The 22,902-nt window shown below is 36.8% G+C and overlaps 2 pseudogenes across 2 annotated transcripts in view; one reads left to right on the forward strand and one right to left on the reverse strand.

The window, feature by feature from the left end:
• The window catches only part of LOC308550923 (ubiquitin-ribosomal protein eS31 fusion protein pseudogene), a 1,162,334-nt pseudogene that overhangs the window by 314,160 nt on the left and 825,272 nt on the right, over positions 1-22,902 (forward strand). The gene's annotated exons all lie outside the window — the stretch shown is intronic.
• LOC308551601 (histone chaperone ASF1B pseudogene) lies at positions 17,286-17,892 on the reverse strand (annotated as a pseudogene). The gene has a single exon. The product of its transcript is annotated as a histone chaperone ASF1B pseudogene (transcript).

Consider the following 22,902-nt stretch of genomic DNA (forward strand, 5'->3'; position numbering starts at 1 on the left):
GAATTTTGGCACCGTGTGTAGGGTGGTGGTAAACATAGCACACAGTACCTCTTATCCGAACATAATTAGAAATCGATTTCAAATATTATCAAGGGTCAAATTGTGTCATTAATGATATCCTAAGGGCTTGGTTTTATAGGTATAATAATTTAGGGCTATCCCACACTGAGTAAAATTTCCTGAAGCTCATACCCTTCTAAGAGAATCCCCACTTACTGAGTTATCTTAATTGCTTTTCCTTAAATTTTTTTTTTTTTTTAAATGTGCCCTACCTCCAATCTCCACTACAGAGGGAGTACTTCCCCTGATACACATTCTCTTAGGATTATTTTTTTTAACTTTATGAGTTTATTTGAGCCTAAACTGATGACAATTGCTGAGAAGCAAGATAACAAATGCTTTGTCTCTCCTAGGATTCTTGCATAAGATACATTTATTCTCATTCAGATTTTTACAGATTTATTAAGATATACTTAACATACCACACAATACACCTCTTTTAAAATGTACAGCTCAATGGTTCTTAGTGTTTTCAAAGAATGTGCAGCATATCATCAAAATATAATGATGCCATGCGTATTTCCTTGTGGTCACTAGCTATTTGCACATCTTTGAAGAAGTCTCAGTTGACAAACCTTTAGCTGGACTCACCATGGAAAAGAGGCTCAAATGAATAAAATCAGAAATAAAAGAGAAATTGCATCTGATGCTAGAGAAATACAAAGTATCAGAAAGACTATGCTGAACAATTATATGCCAACAAATTGGACAAATCAAAAGAAATTAAAACATTCCTAGAATTATACAATCTTTAAGACTGAATTATGAAGAAATAAGGAACTTGTCAGACTTATTACTAGTAAAGAGACTGAATCAGTAATCAAAGACCTCCCAAAAACAAAAATCCAGGACAAGATGACCTCAGTGGTGAATTCTACCCAACATTCAAAGATGATATAACACCTGTCTTTCTCATTCTCCAGCAAAATATCGAAGAGGAAGGAATGCTTCCAAACTCATTTCATGAAGTCAGCATTATTCTAATAGCAAAACCAGGCAAGAACACCACACACACCAAAGAACATTGCAGGGCAATATCGCTGATAAGCATAGATGCAAAAATTCTCCAAAACTTTTTCAGCAAACCACATTTAACAATACATTAAATGGACCATATGCCATGATCAAGTGCAATATATCCCAGAGTTGAAAGTATGGTTCAATATGCACAAATCAATCAATGAGATACTCCACATTAACAAAATGAAGGGTAAAAATCATATAATCATCAATAGATGCAGAAAAAGCACTTGACAAAATTCAACATTATTTATGGTAAACACTGTTAGCAATGCTGCTATACAGGAAACATACCTCAATATAATAGAGGTCACAACTAACATCATATACAATGGTTAAAAGCTGAAAGGTGTGTTTTTTTCATTTTTCACTTTGACATCAGCCTTGGCAATACTTTTTTGGATCTGACTCTAAAAACAAAAATAAACAAGTGGGACTACCTAAAACTAAAATGCTTTTGCACAACAAAGAAAAGCAATAGAATGAAACAAAGAAAAGCAATAGAATGAAAGACAATCCATTGAATGGGAAAAATATTTGCAAATCATAAATGCAATAAGGGGTTAATATCCAAATTATATAAAGACCTCATACAATTCAATAGCAAAAAGAAAACAAACAAATGAAAAAACAATCCAATTAAAAAATAGGTAGAGGATCTGAATAAACATTTTTCTAAAGAAGACATATAGATGGCCAAAGTAAAACCATGAAAAAAAATGCTCACCCTCACTAGTTATCAGGAAAATACAAAACTGCAGTACGATTTCACCTCACACCTGTCAGAATGGCTTTTACCAAAAAAGACAAAAAACAACGTGTTGGTGAGGATGTGGAAAAAAGGAAGAACTTGTGCATTTTTTTGGTAGAAATGTAAATGGTAAAATTACTATGAAAAACCTTATGGAGGTTCCTTAAAAAATTAAACATAAAACTAAAATATGCTCCAGTAATTTCATTTCTGGATATTTATCTGGAGAAAACAAAAACATTAATTTGAAAAGATTTTGTATTTGGGGATCCTGCTAAACTCACTTGTTAATTCAACGATTTTTTTATAGTTTTTTATTTTTTATTTTCCACATGCGCAAATGTATTATCTGTGAATAAAGTAGCTTTATTTATTTCTTTCCAAATTAAAAAAGGAATCTCTATTCAAACCTTTTGCCCTATTTTAATTAGGTTGTCATTTTATTAGTGAGTGTAAGTTTTTTTTAATACCTTATACATAAAAGTTCTTTATCAGACAAATGACTTACAAATATTGTCTCCTATTCTCTGGGTTGTCTTTTAAATTCATTGATGTTAACCTTTAAGGCACAAAAAGTTTTTATTTTGATAAAGTCCAATTAACCTATTTTTTTCTTTTGTAATTTGCGCTTTTGATGTTGTATCTAAAAAACTTTGCCTAATGCAAGATAATGAAATTTTATTTAAGGTTTCTTTCTATGAGTTTTATATTTAACCTTTTAAGTTTAAGTCTTTCATCCATTTTCAGATTTTTTGTCTTTTGTGGAGAAAGAGTCCAATTTCATTATTTTGAAAGTACTTTATTATCTTAAACTTTCTCAGCACTGTTCTTTTACACTTTGAATATTCTTAGCATCTTTGTTGATGACCAGTTGACTATAAATGTGAGTGTTTTTCTTTTGAATCTCAATTCTATCTTTATCTATATCAGCTATCTATCTATATCTATATCTATATCATCTATATCTATATCTATATCTATATCTATATCTATATCTATATCTATATCTATATCTATATCTATATCTATATCTATATCTATCTATATCTTCTATATCATCTATCTATATCATCTATATATATACCTATATATCTATATCTATACCTATATATCTATATGTCTACCTATCTATATCTATCTATCATCTGTGTGACCAGTTCACTTGACACATAAATTAACCATCACAAGTCCTTCCCCTTGTCAACTTGAAACCCATATACATCTCTTTAACAATACCTAACCTCCAAAATGGACAATAACATGTTTATGACTACATCTTACATGATACAACTATCCTGCATGCAGCCAAAAAATACACTTCCTTTGAAGAGGAAGGAAAGTGCTTTAGTGATATTTGCTCTTCTCTTTGATAGACACTACCTTAAATACTATGATGTAAAATAAACAATACTGTGCCTGATATAAAATCAAGATATCTTAATGTTAAATGATAAGAGAATTGAGATGAAGGAAAACTAAGGTGTATTGAATATTATATGTGCACATACATTCACAAATATACTCATAGCAAAGTATGACAATCACAGTCCTCATTTGGTAGCTGGTTATATGGTCCTAGCTGGTATTTATAACTACCTCCTTCCACTACCCATGATGTATTATTCCTTTTTCCTTCAGCAAGCATCTCAGTTAGTCTTGGTTTTTTACCCAGTGAAGTGTCCCAAACTATTCCTGAAGGGTCCGGGCAATTACTAGTTTGACTTATTGGATTATTGTAGTTTTCCTTTGACCTTAATCACTGAAACATAATTATAAGAGGCTCCCTAAAGTGTCTCCTGTATTTCAGACATTCTCTTGCTCACTTCCATTGTAGAGTAATGGTATATTTTCCCCTTGATGGTCAGGATCAATTATATCAGCCAGCACAGTAACGCCCTTCTTTGCTTATTGATTCAAAGGCAAGAAGAGCCCCTTTAAGTGTCAGACTGAACTTTCAGTTTATTGGAATCATTGTTGTGTCTCCTAGTAGAAACATTTCTCCCTTTGGCTTCTAGGTCATGAGAGTATACGGTCAAGGATATACAAAGCAAAAATTTTGCTGGTGCATCACTAGGGGTAACAGTGAGTTGTGCCACTCCCATTTCCACACCTCAATTCCTGGACCTGTGAATCCTGGTTATTGGCAAAACAGTGCCATATACTGGATGTTGATTTAGAGCTCATAGATCCTTCTGGAGAACCTAGTCCCAGTCCTGAGAGGTATTGTCATCTCACCATAATTATAACTAAGTCTTCAAAAGGTCATTCCACTTTTTTATCAGTCAACTGCTTCAGGATTATGGCGAACATGGTAAGATGAGTGAATTTTATGAACACGGACCTGTTGTTGCATTTCTTTTGCTTTAAATGAAATTCTTTGATCAGAAATAATGCTGTGTGGAATACTATGATGGTGGATAAGGCATTCTGTAAGTCCATGGATAATAGTTTGGGCAGAAGCATTGTGTGCAGGGAAGGCAAAACCATATCCAGAATGTCTACTCTGGTCAAAAGAGAATGCTACTCCCTCCACAATGGAAGTGGTCCATTATAATCAACCTGCCACCGTAGGAACTCAGCAGTGGTCTCTGCTGTTGGCAGATCGGGCACTCAGTGGTGGTCAGTCCTCCAGTGGGCAGAGCTCTGAGCAGTGCAACTGGTTGTTCACATTGCTAGATTGGCCTTTGTTAGTGAAAGTCAATACTGATATGCCCGTGCATCACCTCTGTTCCTGCCACGATGGCCACTTTGTTCGTAGACCTGTTGGCAATGATGGGAGTGGTTGCGGCAAAAGGCCCACTAGTATCCTCAGAATGGATGATTCTGTTCACTTGAGCTTTCAAATCTTTGTCTGGAAAGGCAAGGTGAGCATTCACATGGGACATGTATCTTTAATCTTTAGAGAGGCCAGTTTACATACCTTTTTCCTAAATATTTTTATCATCAACTTTCCAATCAAGGTTCTTCCAAATCCCTGAATATTTAGCCAACTTATCGCCTATAGCCCATTGACTGTACATTTGCCCATTTGGCCATCTCTTCTTCCAAGCAATGCAACTGACCAGTTGCACTGCTCAGAGTTCTGCTCACTGGAGGATTTCTCTTCACCATTGTCCTTCTGGCATGTCACACTGAGGAGCTGTAGTGCTCCAACTGCTCACTTTTGGTGGTGCCTGCATATTGTGCAGAACCACATGTAAGCAAGGCCTAAGCCTTCTTTTCCTCTGTCTACTAATTTTAGGTACTTCCCATGAGGCCATACATGCAGATTTGGAAAGAGAGGACATTGCAGCAGGAATGGGGACCATGTGCATCTGGACCACTTCTTCGTATACCTTACTTGTGTGTTCAGGGTCTGCTTAAACACAATTGCATATAAACCACTTCCATCTGATGATGGAGTGCTGTTGTACATGCCCAACTTTATAATTTGGTGGGCCAGATAACACTCAGTTCATGATAAGCAGCGTAGGCTTTGTGGTAATTTGGGTGCCCGTGGTTAAGCATTCAGTATCTATTAAGGCTCAGTTGCAGTCCAAGGGCTGTTTCTCAGAATAAGAGGAGTTATAGGTGAATGATGACAGGGCCTTGCTCCAAAATCCTAAAGTCCTGTGCCTAGGGGCCTGTGAAAGACACCAAACAACATCCCTCTCTGCCACTAACCCTTCGAGCACCAATGGATTTGCTGGATCATATGGCCCAAGTGGCAGAGTAGCTTGCTCAGCAGCCTGTACCTGTTGCTAAACCGTCTTTTGTTCTTAGCCCCACTCAAAACTAGTAGTCTTTTGGGTCACTCAATAAGTAAGCTGGAGTTACACCCTGAAATGAGCATAACTTTCATTATTGCCTTGTTCTAGAAGCTAATATATTCCCAGTATAATATTTATGATCATCCAACAAATAATCTCTTTTCTAAATATTTTTTTAAGAAAAAAGTGTAATTTCAACTAGTTTTGTAAGCATCATTGCATATTTACGATTGACAGTAAGTCCTTTCCTATTTCACCCCTATAAATTTACTCTTTTTAATTTAACTTTCAAAGGGGAAGAAATGGAGCTCACACAAAAGGAAATTATAGGCATCAAATAGTATAGAAATGATTAAGTTTTTCTCAGTTTATCCTATTCTATCTCTTACTTGCGGTATGATCCCTGGCAAATATATTAAAATTCTCTATTTTTCAGTTTCTTCCTTTGTAAAGTAAAAATGTTAATAAAGCTAACTCAAAGAGATATTGTGAAGATTAAATTAGTTAATACATGTAAATCTTAGAATAGTGCCTCTCACACAGCAAGTGCTTAATCAATGCTAGTTCATGGCACTGGCATTATTCTATTTCCTACATGAAATCACCATTGCTGGTGTATCAATTTTAAAATCATTTGCTAAGACTGGCTTACTTTTGTTATTTAATTTCAACCCTCAAAGCCCTGACAAACCCACCAATTTTATTGCCTGGTTTGATTTCAGGTCGGGCACGTGCCTTGGCTGAGGGCTCAATCCCCAGCAGGGGACATGCAAGGGGCAATTGATCAATGTTTCTCTCTCTCATCAATGTTTTTCTCTTTCCCTCTCTTTTCCATTCTCTTTCTAAACAACAACAAAAACAGTAAAAACATAATTTTAAAAAAAAATTACAAACTGATGGTTGCCAGGTGGGAGGGGTGGGGGAATGGGGAATGGATGAAAAAGGTGAAGAGATTAAGAAATACAAATTGGCAGTTACAAAATAGTCACGAGGATGTCAAGTACAGCATAGGGAATATAGTCAATAATATTGTGATAACTATGTATTGTGTCAGGTGGGTACTGGAAATATTGGGGGGAACACTTTGTAAGTTATACAAAAGTCTAACCACTATGCTGCACACCTGAAACGAATATAATATTGAATATCAACGGTAATTGAAAAAACAATTAAAAACAACAACAACAACAAAGAAATACACATTCCTGAACTTGAGCCCAGAGCTATTGAATCAGTCTTTTGAGGGTAGGGTACAGACAACTGATTTTTAAACTGACTCTAAACGTGTTTTTAATGTGCACTCAATTTTGAAAACCACTGCTCCAAGGACTTATGAATAAATGATTAGAAATGAAAGGGTAAAATTCTGAAGATAGAAACACAATAAGCTTCCATGCCATTCTCTTGTAATAGAAAAGAAAAGTTTTCTGGGCAACTGCCTTGTCCTTCTAATCAAAATTCTTGTAAAAATGTATTTCTTATAGGAAATGATCAGCGATGAAAGGGAGTGTAATTGAGGGAGGAAAAGCTAAAAGGTTTATGGAATATCATGGGGAGGTAGTTCCCTATTTTGATGATTGGTTATGGAGACTGGCTGTTTCCTAGTAGAGACGGACAGTTCTGCCTGCCCAGACTGGAAGCATATCAGGGCATCCAGGGAGCAGGAAAGGAGTAGGCAGGTAAGTGCAAAAAAATCACCTGTTGATTCAAGAGTTCAGATGTGCTCCATAGGTACACAAATAAGCAAATGGCAGAGTTTTCACAACACATAACATTGCCACTCAATGTTTGTAACTCTTGACAGTCAATTATCATATTATGTTTAATTATCTTCTTAAAATCCTATATTTTATATTTAAAACATCAGATTCATATTTTAAAATATTATGGAGCATTTAGAGATGTTTTTATGTGTCAGCTGATGAGAGAGAGAGTGAGAGGGACAGAAAGAGAAAGAACATGGTAACATAAAAGCAGCAGCCTTACCTAAAATACATATAGGTTGACCCTTTGCGTATCCATGGCTGTGAGGTTTGAAATATATTAAGTTTACATAAACTACATATCAAACTGCTAATATTAGTTTTCACCTATATAGCATAAGGATTACAAAGAAGCATATTTTGGTAATTTTATGTCAGGAATTAGGGATTAAAAATATAGCCTTGATTTACAAATGTGTTCCTGTCATTTCCTTACCCATTTCATGCGGCCTTTGTTTACAACTCATCTACGTGATGGTGGCCCAAGCACAGTTCTGACCTCAATCATACAACTTCTTAGCTGATCCCCTTGCCACCAGCCTCTCATTTCTCCAGCACATTGTCATTACCATTATATTGTTAAATCATAGGTCCAGCTCTGTCAATACCTCACTCAAAAACCTCCAATGTTTTTCTGTTGCCTAATAAGTCCAGACTCCATAGCAGGATATTCAAAGCCCTACACGCATCCCACAAACCAAGCTGAACTCCTTTGAATATGCCACACATTTTTAGGCCTGCTTTCTCTATTTTAATCATTTTAGCCTAGAAGGACTTTTATCTAATTTTCTAATAATTTAAAATTTACTCACATTTTAAATTTTAGTAAAATGAGAGCACAATGCAGTATTTTCCACTTGATCTAATAAAAAGTAACCATCCTCTCTTTTGAGCTAATATGGTACTCATTTCATTGAGTTTTATGATATTTAGTGCTTCTTTCCTCATAAATTATAAACTATGTGATGATAGGTACCTTAACCTATTTGTTTACAGACCTTGGCAGCATCTAATATGTGTTGAAGGAATTATTCTACACTAAATTTGGTCTGAAAATAAGGGACATTTTCAGAGGAACCTTGAGATCTCAATGCAAAAAAGATGTGAATGTCCCCATCTGAGTCTTCACCTTGATGGATTTCTGAAAAACAACCTTGTGTGCTTTTTAAAAAGAAATTCTCAGTTTCAAATATAGCTAGGCTGATTGAAAATGAAACTTGCCCTGGGTAGATAAACATCACCTTTCTCTAAGATAAGTATATGTTTTCCGAGTTAAAAAATAGAAGCTAAGTCAATTTGAAAGAAGAATTTCCAGAGTTCAAGGTACTTAGTGTGAAGTGAGAGAGTAGGAACTACAGCCACACTGAAACTGTTCCATTTTCTTACCCCACCACAGTTAGAGGGAAACATTTAAAGGAACCAGCAAAGATAAAAACAGAAATTTAAATCAAATAATAGGGTTTGTGGGGATCATTGTAATGCCCATCAGGAACTAGCTTAGCTTTATTCTTTCTCTGGCACTCACACTCAATTTATCCTGTTCTTAACAGGTAACTTGACATTATATTTGCAACTAGTGTGGACATTGTAGAGTTGAGATACATTTCTTTATAATTCCAGTCTTATGTAGGATTTTTGATGAAAATCAAGACCTTTAATGTAAAACATTAAGAAAACAGAAATTGAGAAGACAGAAAGTTATTTACTCTGGGGAAAATATCTTTGTCCTTATTGTAAAATCTAAAATATGCACAGAAGATTGAGATTACATGCCCTTTATGCTACAACAACTCAAAAGTTCTCTGCAGTGATTTTTTTCCTAGCAATTCCTTTTTTAAAAGTCAGATTTGCTCTGCATTGTTAAGCAGATGTAAAGATTTGAAAGGAAACTACAATGGACAATTCTGCTGCATCTGAAGAACACATAATCTTCAAATATCATTTTATACATCTAATATAGATATAAATATGGATATGGATGTAGGTATGGCTGTAGATAAAAATGTCTCTCTATTTTGGGAAACTAAGTCTTCACCAATATGTTGTCATTTCAGCCATAACACTAATGCACAAATTTAAGCATTTAAAGCTTCTGCTAATATTAGTAACTATTCACAATTCAAATGCTGCTGCTAATGTATTCTAAATGACTTGACCAATCTGAAATGTTGCTCTTTAGTGAGGTTGCGAAAATGTTAAGATCAGCATTATTGCCATTAGGAAATATTACTTTAATAAAAGTAAGCATAAGTGAAGCAATTATTTGACCTAAAATAGAAATTGTTTTTAATATTTATCAGTACTATTTTAAAGATTTTATAGTTTTCAGTTTATAAACCTAAGTTTAAGGTAGTATGCTGAATTTCAGTGCCTCAAAAATTGTATTCACCGGTTAATTTTTGCATGGTCACCTTTGTCTTTTGCTGTTGTAATACAATTGATTGTGTTATTAATGGAAGTCTAAATGCAACCATTTAAAAACGTTGGTTACTTCACTAACACACTTTACACCACTCGTATACAAATGTACTGATTTCTAACTTAGTTTTCCAACTATATAGCAAGATATTTCTCAATAGGTTCTTAAATCATTTTGTTATTCTCTGTGAAAGACATTAGTGTATAAAGTTGCAAAAACTATCAGTTGATCCATGGACTAGATACAACTTCTTTGTGTGCAGAAAGAATTTCCATACCTGGCTACCTTTCATTGGTGAGTGTACTCGAAGCTAATTTAGATAGAGCACTACATCAAGAATTGGGGCAGGGTGCTTTCTCAGCTCAGTCATAGGAAACTTCCTTAATAAGACCTTCCAGATCACCATTTCTCCCTGCACAACCCTGATGGCCACTAGAAGGCCTGTACTGGGACATGGAGGAAAAGGTAAGTTTGGCAAGGACTGGATTGGATCATTAGCAATTTTCAGACTGGAGTGGCTGAAGTAATAAGTGGAAGGCGAGCAAACGGAATAAAGTTAATTAAAAGTGGGTAAATCTAATCTCCATTGTGTAGGAATTTAAAAATAAATAAGAGCTCTAACCGGTTTGGCTCGGTGGTTAGAGCATCTGCCCTTGGACTGAAGGGTCCCAGGTTCGATTCTGGCCGAAGGCATGTATCTCAGTTGCAGGCCTGCCCCCAGCCCCTGTCGGGGTGTGTGCAGGAGGCAACCAATCAATCTCTCTCTCTCTCTCTCTCTCTCTTTTCCACTCTCTCTGAAAGAAAAGGGAAAAATATCCTTAAATGAGGATTAAAAATAAAATAATAAAGAAAGAGGAAAGCTTATATAGGGAAAACCATATTGGTGTCAGTGGGCTGGAGGTCGCTACAAGGTCAGAGAACAAATATAATAACTATGGTAAAGCTAACAATCTGTAAAAGAAAGAGGTTACATATGACAGTTAGAGGGTTGTTTAGTTTTAGGTGTGGCCATGGGGGAGGGTGACAGGTGGAGTAAAAAAATCCATGTGAATATTGAAGTCAGTGAAAAAAATGAAGTGGTTTGAGACAGAGATGACAGTCTGGTAAATAAAAACATAATTTAAGAAATCACTGGCACATTCCTCTGTGGAATAGTTGAAAGCACAACAGCCATAAGTGTAAAGTGAAAAATTAACTTGTTTTTCTAGTTAAGATAAATGTATCATAACTGTTGTCTTCCGTCAGTGCACAAATGCATTACATGGAATTCTCCTCATGCTTTCCTAGCATCAGATATGTCACCATCAATGCTGACAGCTGTGAGGAAGGCAATTATTTGAATAGTCTATGGATATTGAAATAAATTTTAGAGAAATGGCGAGCAAGGCAGTAGCTTATACTGTAAATCCCTTGAGTAAATTCTACCAACCATTTTAGGTAGTTTAACCTCCTTGTAAGTTTAGATGTATTTACTAGCCTTTGAACATTAATCTTTTAAAATTCAAAGATATCAGATTAGTTTGACTTAAAATTGCAAGATGTTAAAGAATTTCTTTGCTTCAAATTTTCAATGACAGTAATTTTATAGAAAATATGGAAATATCACACTTTAAAAAAATTTTAGTATATGTTAACTAACCCAGATAACTAGATAATTTAATAATGTTTTCTGATTCATTATTTTCTCATTTGTTCACCATTGTGTTGTGTCATGATGACAACTCAGAAAACTTAAGAAATAGTAATATGCTGTTACAAAAATAATACTGGATTGTATGGCTGAGGTATTTATTCTAGTTCTGGATCATATTTTATCTTACCATACAGTAACTAGCATTACTTTCCTGAAGCTTAATTTCATTATCTGCAAAATGAGTTAATTTGACACATGGGATAACCTCTGGTATTCTCTGACTCAAAATTTCTCTTGAAAATATCTCTCATTCATTTCACTTTTGCCTTGTGTCTTATTTGACTACCCTTTTCCAATGCCATAGTCAATGTAACCACAAACGTGGCTGTAAAATATTGTCCACCATGGTATCTTATATTCAAGAGCATTGTTAGTTACCCTTCCTCTTATCCAAGATCAGGGAATGAGAAATGAAGTGAATGGCATATTTTTAAGACTGAGTTTCTTTCCCAGAAATCCTCAAACCATAGCATATATATAACTACCTTGATATAATGTCAACCCTTTAAGGATATATATTTTTTTCACATTTCAAATTATTTGACTAATATAAAGTATTAACTGCCCTTTATATAGGCAAATGTTAGTAACTACCTTCCATTCCATTTCCATGCAGGTCATTGAAGACTAAACAAACCACCTGGTTTTATTCTGTGATTTAATACATTTAAAGTCAAAGTGAAATATAAGAAGCCTTTATTCTCACAAGGATTGAAATTGGGAAGATACTCTAAAGGATAAGATGTCTAAGCAATGAACCATAAGTTGTCCTTAACAGACAGAAAATGAGAAATCTTTATCATAACTGCTTTCTAGCAATGACAGACCTGACCACAAAAAGAGCTCTAGTTTCAGAAGCATATAGTACCTATGAATTTAACATACATATAAGCTACCTCTTAATAATTAGGAATTAAAGATAATTGTCAGATTTGGACTATTTTACTTTTAACAAATACCTCAGCTTGTGAGTGAGTACAATTACAACAGAACATACGTGAAATTTTCCATCAGCTATTCCACAAAAGTTGGCTTCAAGGGAAAGATGAATAATAAAAGGTTTATTTTTTGTTTTTTACAAATTTGTGAGGTAAGCAATAGAGAATTGCTGAAGGAAATTAGAAAAATTTGGAATTACTGTATTCGATAATTCACAAAATAATTTTTTAAAGGAAATTGGGATAATATATGATCGTGGTCAATGATGTTATCAAGCTTTAGCAATAAAGGTTAGAATCATTTAAGTGGTATTTGTCAAAAAAAAAAAAAGCTCCTATTTACAGAAAATATGTTTCTATTTTTGCCCATTCTTACAATGAGAAAAACTGTCTAAATTCAACTTTATGTTTAAATTAAGGCTTCTTATATTTCACTTTGACTTTAAATGTATTAAATCACAGAATAAAACCAGGTGGTTTGTTTAGTCTTCAATGACCTGCATGGAAATGGAATGGAAGGCAGTTACTAACATTTGCCTATATAAGGGCGGAATGAGGGCTGGTGTTTTGTTTATCAATATATACTGGCATACAGACATTTAAAATGTTTCTTAAGTAAACGAGAGAAAAAAGGATGGTACAAAGAAATAAGTGTTAATTTTCTGGAACACTTACTTGGAATGTAAGCTATTGTACATAAAATAGAAGTAATAAGGCCATTAGTGGAAGAGAAGACCTTAGTAATAAAGTTGTTGAAATCCAAATGGAGTCTGTAGTTAATAGTGTGGTACCAATGTTAATTTCTTAGTTTTGACAAATGTACCATGGCTATGTAAGATGTTAACAGTAGAGTATTGGTCAAAATAGGGGAGTAAGCAAGTGAATGCTGTGAAAGCCTGCTTCCATGACCACTTCAAAATTAACAACTAAATTGTAGAACAATCAACCTGGAGCATCATCTGAAGACTAGCTGAACAGAAATCCTAAGCTAAGGTTATAGAGAAGTCATGTCAAGACTGGAAGGAGGCCTGGCTGGCCGTGGCTCAGAGGTTGAGCATCAACCTAGGATCCAGGAGATCCTGGTTCAATTCCCGGTCAGGGTACATGCCCTGGTTGTGGGCTAGTTCCCTAGTCGGAGGTGTGCAGGAGGCAGCTGATCAATGACTCTCTCATCATTGATGTTTCTCTCTCTCTCTCTCCCTTCCTCTCTCTGAATCAATAAAGATATATTAAAAAAAAAAAAAAAACTAGAAGGAGGGGCAAAGATGCAAAATGGGTGTTGGACCCACACCCACATGCAGCAGTAGAGAATCGGGAAAGATATCTCAGCTGCAGAGGTCTCCCTGGAGGAGCAAGGGGTCAAGTCCCATACTGCGTTCCCCAGCCTGGAGCACCAGTGCTGGGAAGGGAAACCCCCACAACATCTGGTTGTGAAAATGATTTGAGGTTCTGTCTGTCTGGGTGAGATGGAAGGCTGCTGGAAATCCAGGCATAATCTTAAAGGGCCCATGCACAGACTCACTCACTCCCAGACACTTACCCTATGCCTTGGTGGAGGGACAACAGCTCAGGAGGTGTTAGAAACATGCAGGTACAAACTGAGTTGTGTGGTTTCAGGGCAAGGGCTGTAGGGACAGACACCATTGTCCTTGTGTTAAACCCTCCTTCAATACAGCCAACAGGCAGGTGTCATCTTTCCTGTACTGAGCCCTAGCCCTGCATGGCCAAATCGGAATCTGCATTAGCCTATGAATACCAATAACTCCTCCCTGATGACTCCCTGAGACCTCTCCCCACCCAACTCACAGACTGCCAGAAGCTATTTCATGACAGGCAGCCTGCTTTGACCCACACTGCAATCTTAAAAAACAACAACTCATAGTTCAGCATTCCCCAGGCAGGTGGCTACTGCCTTTTGCCGAATAGACCCAGGTTCAGCACTGGTGCCAAATTTGAATGTGCATTAATCTGGTGAATACCACTGGTCCCATCCTGGTGACTCACTGAGACCCCATCTCACCCAACTTGCATACTGCCACAGGGTTTTTCAGCAGCTGAGCATTATGGGCAGCTGAAAAGTAGCAACAAGCCTCAAGGTATCCTGTGCATTTTATGAGCTTCCCCAGGCCTGGTACTGGTGGTAGCCAGCCTTGGTTTGCAGCGTGGACTCTCTCACAAACCTCCAGGTCCAACACAGGCTGCTACCAAACACGAATCACATTATAGCTCATATCAGGTTGTCCCAGGATGGTCATAGGCAGTGACTGAACTTGGCCTGTACCTAACCCCTCCCAAGAGGTCCCAAAACCAAAAACTCAGTGGCTGGCTTTAGACTTTGACAGAGCATCATCTAAATAGCTCCACTTGAGGCACACCCAAAGGGTGGGCAGACAGGCACCAAAGCCCATTAAGGTGAGTCCTGTTCTTTAGGTCACTCACTGCACAGCAGCTCATATGCTGTGGTCATGACCAATTCTCACAGTCAGTCATCCTGAAGGTCAATCCCACTCACTGAGGTACCGACAGCAATCAAGGCTCAACTACAACAGGAGAGTGCACACAACTCACACAAGAGATAATCCTGGAGAGCTTGGCTCAGGTGATAAGGGAAACTGTACCACTGAGCCCCACAGGATACCACTATGTAAGGCCAACCTGCCAAGACTAGGATACATAGCCAATTTACATAATACTTAGAAAAAAACACAGAGAGGCAAACAAAATGAAGAGACAAAGTAACATGTCCCAAATGAAAGAATAGGGGACAATTAAAAAACAAAAACAAAAACCAAACAAAACAAAAAAATAAAACTAAGTGAAATGGAAGTACGCAATCTACCAAATACAGAGTTCAAAACACTGGTTATAAGGATGCTCAGTAAACTTAATGAGAACTTCAACAAAGAGACAGTAAGCATAAAAGTTGGTCATAGAAACCATATAAAAGTATGAGTCAGAAATAAAGAATAAAATAAATGAGATGAAAATACACTAGAAGGAATCAACACAGGATGAAGCAGAGAATCAAATCAGTGATCTGGAAGACAAGATTGCAGAAAACACCCAACTAGAACAACAGAAAGAAAAAAAGAATTAAAAAAATGAAGATATTCGCCAGTGATGCACTTGATAAGGGGTTAATATTCAAAATTTTTTTTACCCTATCAACCAATGTCACCCCAATAAATTTAATAAAATAAAAATAAAATAAAATGCTCACTTAAAACCACAAAAGGCAGAAAAAGAGTGGAAGATAAATATAGGAACAAAGAGCAAGGGTAACTAGCAGAAAACAGTAACAAATATGGTAGATATTAATCCAACTATATCAATAATCAATTTAAACATCAATAGTCTACACATACCAATTAAAAGACAGAAATTATCAAAGTAGATAAAAAACCAATAATTTTTGTAGATTTCCCCTGTCAAGGAAGGATATGTTGTGGAGAGAAGTTAGGAGACTGGGCTGCAACCCAGCTCTCTCTGTGGGACCTAGGTTAAATACACCTTTGGGCCCAATTTCTTCTCTAGGAATAATTTTGAAGTGATACTTTGGGTCTTCTTTGAAGTCCATGACAACCACATCTCTCCCTTTCCCCTTCCCAGTGCCCAGGTCCTATTTTCTGAGTCCTCTTGATCCATAGTGATAGGTCCTAGTACCTCTTTTGTCAAGTTTCATCTACAAATGATTTGACAAGGAATAACCCTTTACTCACCCTGGGCTAATGAGGTTCTCTTTTAGAGTCTTTTCCTCTGATTTTTCTGAAAAAAATCTGAAAGTCATTGAGGTGAAGATGGAAAATATGTTGAAGATCAATAAGACTTTAGAAGGTATAGGGTTTTGGAAGCTCTTTTTAAAAGATCAAGTATACTATTAAAAGTGTTGATATTGCATTAGATTTATACACTGATATTTCTAGAAATACCATCTTTTGGAAAACTTTAATATACAAACTGTAATCACCAACAACATCCATGTAGCAGCGAAGGAATAGGGAACGTGGCAGGGTACGGCAGGGGGAGGGAGGTTTTCAGGGTTCCTACTGTTTCCCATGCCTCCAATCACTCTGTAGCCTGTGAGAGCATGAGGTCTTAGCAAAGGGCAGATGAAGGCAACCAGAGGCAGAGGGGCCCTGATGCCAACACAGATGGACAGAGCACAGCAGGCTGCTGCAACATGTCATCTCCCCACAGTGGCAACCTCCAGGGAAATCTAGATCCAGTTAGGAGGTAACAAGAAAGTGGTTGTGACTGAGAAGAGAGTGAACCATCATTCCTCAGCATCCAGCTGATCACACTTTTGGGAACAGAGTTTTCCAAGGGCTGCTGGGTTGAAAAGACCTAAAAATAGTTCTGGGAAAGGACAGAAATTGTTTCTGAGTCAACCTTTTATCCCAGATTCCTTGTGACTCCAGAAAGTTGGGTGGATCTACTCAGATATTTGGGAAGGAAAAGGAATGACAGTGCCTTTGGCCCAACAGGGCTGGAACCACTGACCAAGAAAGCCTCAAGGCAGGACAGGGAGGTCTGTGGGAAGAGCTCTGGGTCGACGGTACTTATAGGGGAGCATGGTGGCACAATGGCCTATATGTGGAAGAGAGAAAGGACACAAGTTAGAGAGAATTAAAAACTGAAGTACCTGCTTTTTATAGGCCTGGGCAGTAAAGGCGAGATAATCCTTCTGGGCTGAGGCTGGGAGACCTGCGGCCCGTTCTTTCCTCAAGGACAAGTTTGACAGCCCTGAATGTGGAGGATGGCCCCAAAGTCTTCCAGATGGCCCTCATAGGACTCTCCAGGAGGCCCAACTGCCCCCTCCAGGTGTGTCGGGAGACTGCCTATAGTCTTAGCTGGGCCCTGGTAAGGCCTGGTGTCCCCCGGTTAGACACCAGTTAGATGCAGTCCATGGAGTTCTCAGGGAGGAAGCTGGGGATACAGCCAGGGAGCCCCAAGCCTTTGACAAGGGTACAGTTGATGGGGAGGCTGCAACTTAGGGTGGGGTCCTGGTTCTCTATGGCTTCCAGCCTGTCTGTGGTGTTGTACCAGTTGATGTGGAAACGGGTCATGAGGGATTCAAGGCCAAGATGGTCCACTGGAGCTGAGAAAAGTCTGGCTTTGGGAGCGGGTTCTCCCTCAATTCTGGGCCAAGATACTCATTGTTGATATAATAACCCATGCGATGAACTCCTGCCCATGGTAGGTGCAGGTGATGAGGCCCGTGGTCACACCTATGGCGTCTCTCTCAGAGATGAGGGATGGGTTGGAAGCATCAGCCCGAAAGACGAACATGTGTCTCCTTGCTGGGACAGGGCGGACCACCACCGAGTCTAGGATTTGATCAAACTCCTCACTCTCAGCTGAGCTGACATAAATGATCTTCCACTCCAGGTCGTCTGCCAGAGCCTCGTTGCACTCGAAGCTGATCTCGAACAGGAAGAAGCTGTGGAAAGAGCTCGGATCCTCCAGCACCACCACCTTCAGCACCGACACCTTGGCCATCGCCTTGCCTGGCTGTGGTTGGCCAACCCACTCTGAATCCTACAAGGTCAGCAGAACAGCGTTACCCACAGCACCCCCTGCCTCTCTCCCTGGACTGAAGTGTCTAATATTCAAAATTTATAAAGAACTCATATATCTTAACACCAAAAAAACAAACAATCTAATTAAAAAATGGGCAGAGAACCTGAATAGACACTTCTCCAAAGAGGACATACAGATGGCCATGAGACATATGAAAAAATGCTCAACGTCACTTGTTATCAGAGATGCAAATTAAAACCACAATGAGATATCACCTCACACCAGTGAGAATGATTATCATCAAGAAATCAACAAACAACACTTGTTGGCAAGAATGTGGAATAAAGGGAACCCCTGTGTACTGTTGGTGGGATTGCAGACTGGTGCAGCCACTGTGGAAAACAGTATGAAGGTTCTTCATAAAATTCAAAATAGAGCTACCTTATGACTTAGCAATTCTACTTCTAGGTATTTATCTGAAGAAATCCAAAACACTAATTCGAAAAGATATATGCACCCTTCTGTTTGTTGCATTGTTATTTACAACAGTCAAGATATGGAAGCAACCTAAGTGCCCATCAATAGATGATTGGATAAAGATGTGGTACATTTATACAATGGAATTATTACTGAAACATAAAAAAGAATAAAATTTTACCATTTGTAAAAACATAGATGAAACTAAGAAAAATAAGTCAGACAGTGAAAGACAAATACCATGTGATTTCACCTGTATATGGAATCTAAAGAACAAAATAAACTGACAAACAAAATAGAAACAGACTCAGACATAGAGAATAGACTGATGGGTGCCAGAGCAGAGGGGAGGGTGGAAAGCCAGGTGAAAAAGGTGAAAGGATTAAGAAGTACAAATTGGTAGTTACAAAATAGGCCTGAGCATGTAAAGTACAGCATAAGGAATATCCAGTCAATCATATTGCGATAACTATGTTACAGTGTCAGGTGGGTACTGGAAATATCGGTAGGAATACTTTGTAAAGTATATGAATAGCTAACCACTATGAGTACACCTGAAACTAATACAAAATAATATTGAATGTAAACTGTAATTGAAAAAAAAAAAGTTAACATTAGGGGAAAATAGATAAAAATGTACACCAACTCTATCTTTGCAAACTTTCTATATATCTAAATTTTTTGGAAATGAAAAGCTTAATGTCAAAAAATAAGTTTGAGATACTTCTTGCCTTAAAAAAGTATAAATGTACACTGAAGACATATAAGGTAAGAAATAATAAAGATTTAAATATCCAAGCAGCCCTCACTTTATATGGTAGTGTGGAAGTCTGAAAATGTGTAAACTGAGACTATGGAAAGCAACTATAATAGTTAATGAAAAAATTTACATTATTCCATGACCTCTTACATGGTTTGTCAAAACATAAAAATTCTCTATCAACTATAAATATAAGGAAAAGTAAAAATAGTAAAACTGTTATTTATTTTGCTATTATTTAAAACATTAGAAATATTGATAATTGAAGTGTTTTATACATTTGTAAGAAAATTTATCAAGAGTGGTTTTAACTGTGCTTGCCTCCTCATTTTATAACTAGTGATACAGGTTCAGCATCTTTTCTATGCTTTGGTGAGTTGTTGACTCCTTTCTAAGTTTGGACCAGCTTCCAACATTTTATTCTTCATGTTTTCAATGTTGCGAAATATCTGTGAGATTTCCTTTAGTGTAAAGTTTTGACTGGTGTTATTTCCCCTAGGTCTTCTTTATCTTTTTTGTTGCAACCACTTTCCTTATTAATTCCAATAAGTTCACCTGCACTAAGTTCCTCCAGTTGCGTATCTAGTCTTTCTGGCAGTGACAGTATTAACATTCTCACGGTCAGCTATTTCTTCTATAACTTCATTTACGTTTGGCTCTAATTTCACTTGCAGTGTTATCGGGTTTTGTTTCTTTGCTACACTTTCATCTTTACTGGGCAATTTCCTCTTTTGATTATTTTTATAGACTATCACAAGGGTTTATTGTTTCAAGACAGGAGTCAACACAACTACATGCTTTGCTGCTGTGTGTCAACTAGAGACATGGGCAGTGAGCGATAATCCGCAGACTTTGCAAGAAGTGATGTGATTGTTCAGTGACCATGATCTGTCTCTGATATTTATGCAGTAATTTGTGGACTGAAAAGCTAATTAAAAAGTTGGTTCTATATGCAGTTACAGTTAATATATCATGATAAAATACAAAAACTTATACAATAATTTTCGTAGCAGCATTATTCATAATTGGTGAATGTAGAAACAACCAGAATGTCCATCAGCTGATGAACGGATATACAAAATAAGGTATCTCTATAAAATGCAAAGTTGTTTGGCAATAAAAGTAGTGCACTTTGATATGTGACACACCATGGATAAATACTGAAAAACATTATGCCAGTCACAAAGGACCACATATCATATGACTTCATAGATTACAAAATTGATTAGTGATTACCTAGGGTTGGGAGGTTGGAGGAAATGAAAAATGACAGCTAATGGATACAGGGTTTCTTTATTGGGTAATGAAGATATTCTAAATTTAGATTGTGGTGATAGTTGTGCAACTTGAACACACTAAAAATTCTTGAATTATACACTTTAAATCAGTGAATATTATGGCATTTGGGTAATATCTCAATAAAGCCACACACACATAACACGCTGTGGCAATAGAAATTTGTGCATATAGGAACTGTGGGAAGTAAGGAATGTCTGAATTAATAATGGTCTTTGATAGTTGAGAGGTTAAAGGAGGTAGATCTAAGCTCTCTTTAAAAAGTGAAGTACTGTGCTGGGTTATTAGCGGAAACTAATTTTATATAGGAACTATATTTACATATTGTGCATCTAAAAATGATGCATAGTAAGTGCTTGGTAACTGGTTATTAGTTATTATATTATTTTAAAATATTTATTCATAAAAGATTTTTTAAAAACATGTTTGCTTGTGAGGAACAGAAAATTGTAGAAAATATAAATCATTACTCAGTAGACAGTTGGTATAGGAGCTTTAATTTTACCTTAAAATTATAAAATTCCAGAAAGCAGGATTTTTGCTGTTGAAATGATCTTTGCAAAAGGAAATATTTAGATTGTATAAGGAAGTTTAGAAATAATGAGGGGAAAACAAAACCTACCAGGCTAAGGTGGAATGGACTAAGGCATAAGGTACCTGAAGTTTTTGTGAGAGATATGGGTTTGGGTTTGGTGGTGAAGGAGAGGAAGGGCGGGCTTGGAAGATGAGTCTAAAGAGCTAATACAGGTTGGAAGTTTTGGTTGGGGAGCTGCAGCAAGTAGAACTTGAAGTGGTGAGGTCTCCACTTACAGGTTCAACCACAGCAATAGGAATTAGGAATTGGAAGGAAAAAAAATCATTTCAGGCAGACATGCATGGCAATCTGTTTATATCTAAAGAGTATGATTATTTACACCTAAATGCGTGTCCTGTTATAAACCTTCATGAAGAAATGCTGCTTAATTTATTTTTACTTGCTATTATCTGAGCTCAGAAAAGCAAGAAGTTCGATAAAGAAAAAGTCTGTATTCTTTTGAATATTATAAAATATATTATTCAGTTAGAAGTCCTTGAATATTTTTTTACGTTTTTTCTTAATAAAGTAATAGACCACAGTGTGAGAAGTTTGCATTCGTTTCCTTTGAAGGATCTTCGCCTTTATCACAAATATTTCATATTTCGGATTGTATTAAAATCTTTGATATCCTTGATTGGATATTTAACGGCTTTCTTCATTTGAATGTTTAGCCACAAAGAATGATTCTTATCTCATCTGATGAAAGAAATTATAGATGAATCCTTAGTTGAAAAATATTGAGGGTGTTATATCGGCAATATACCTTTTTTTTTTGCACTTGGAAGAACAAGGAGATTAAATTTTTATGTTAATACATTTTTTAATGAAACTGACCCTATAATAAAATTTGTTACTGACTAAAATTAAATGACTTCATTTTCCCAATATTAAAAGTTCAATGAGAGACAGTTGGAGAGAGTATTAAAAGCATGAGTGATGAAAATCATTTACTTCACAGCAAAATTTACCTTTGTCTTTGTTTCTCAACTTGAATAGAAGGCTGTCTACAATTCCACTTCGAAAATTAAAACACAACACACCAAAGCTCATGGCAGGCACAGAAGACATTTTAGTTGTATAGTTTGTGTGTGTATAGAAGATTGTATTTTATTCCATTCTTTTCTTTTTCAATTTACTGGTAAATTCTTGCGTTTTTAATGTAACTTTCATAAATTCTTGTTTTTTTAAAAGACTGGTTACCATTGCTGCCTGACACAATACCCCAAAACTCAGTGGCTTAAAATAATACAGTCACTTTTTTTTCCTTATGAATATGCAAATTGGTCAATGTTTGCTGGGGACAACTCATTTGTATTCCAAGTGGCATTATCTGGGGCATCTCCACAGGACCTGGAGGATCCTTTTCCAAGTTGGATTACGAATATGCTGGCAAAGTGATGGTGGCTGGTGCCGAGACGAGAGGGAGTCATTGATCTGCTGTCACCTGCATTCTCCCTACTGGGGATCAACCCGGGCCTGTGCCCTGACCGGGAATCGAACCGCGATCTCCTGCTTCTTGGGTTGACTCTCAACCGCTGAGCCACACTGTCCAGGCTTCACATAATTGTCTTTAAGTTCCAACAGAAATCATCTCAAGACATAAGAAGTAAATGATAATGGAGAAAATAAAATGGAATAAGCCTTGCTAAGAGAGTCACTTAAAATAGAGTCAGCAGGCTATTAAGGAACCGAGGCCTGTGTGCATCTTGTGCCCCAGTTCTCAGAGCTGCTGTTAAGTTACTGAACCTGTTGCTAAGCTCAGCTGCGAACATCCTGGGACCATAAACATCTTGGAACAACAACTACTACATGGACATCTATGGATTTTGCTTCCTTTCTTGTAATTTTTGCTCCCCTTGCTTGCAGATTGGAACTAACC

This window comes from Miniopterus schreibersii (genome assembly GCF_964146895.1).
Source record: "Miniopterus schreibersii genome assembly, chromosome: X".
NCBI lineage: Eukaryota > Metazoa > Chordata > Mammalia > Chiroptera > Miniopteridae > Miniopterus > Miniopterus schreibersii.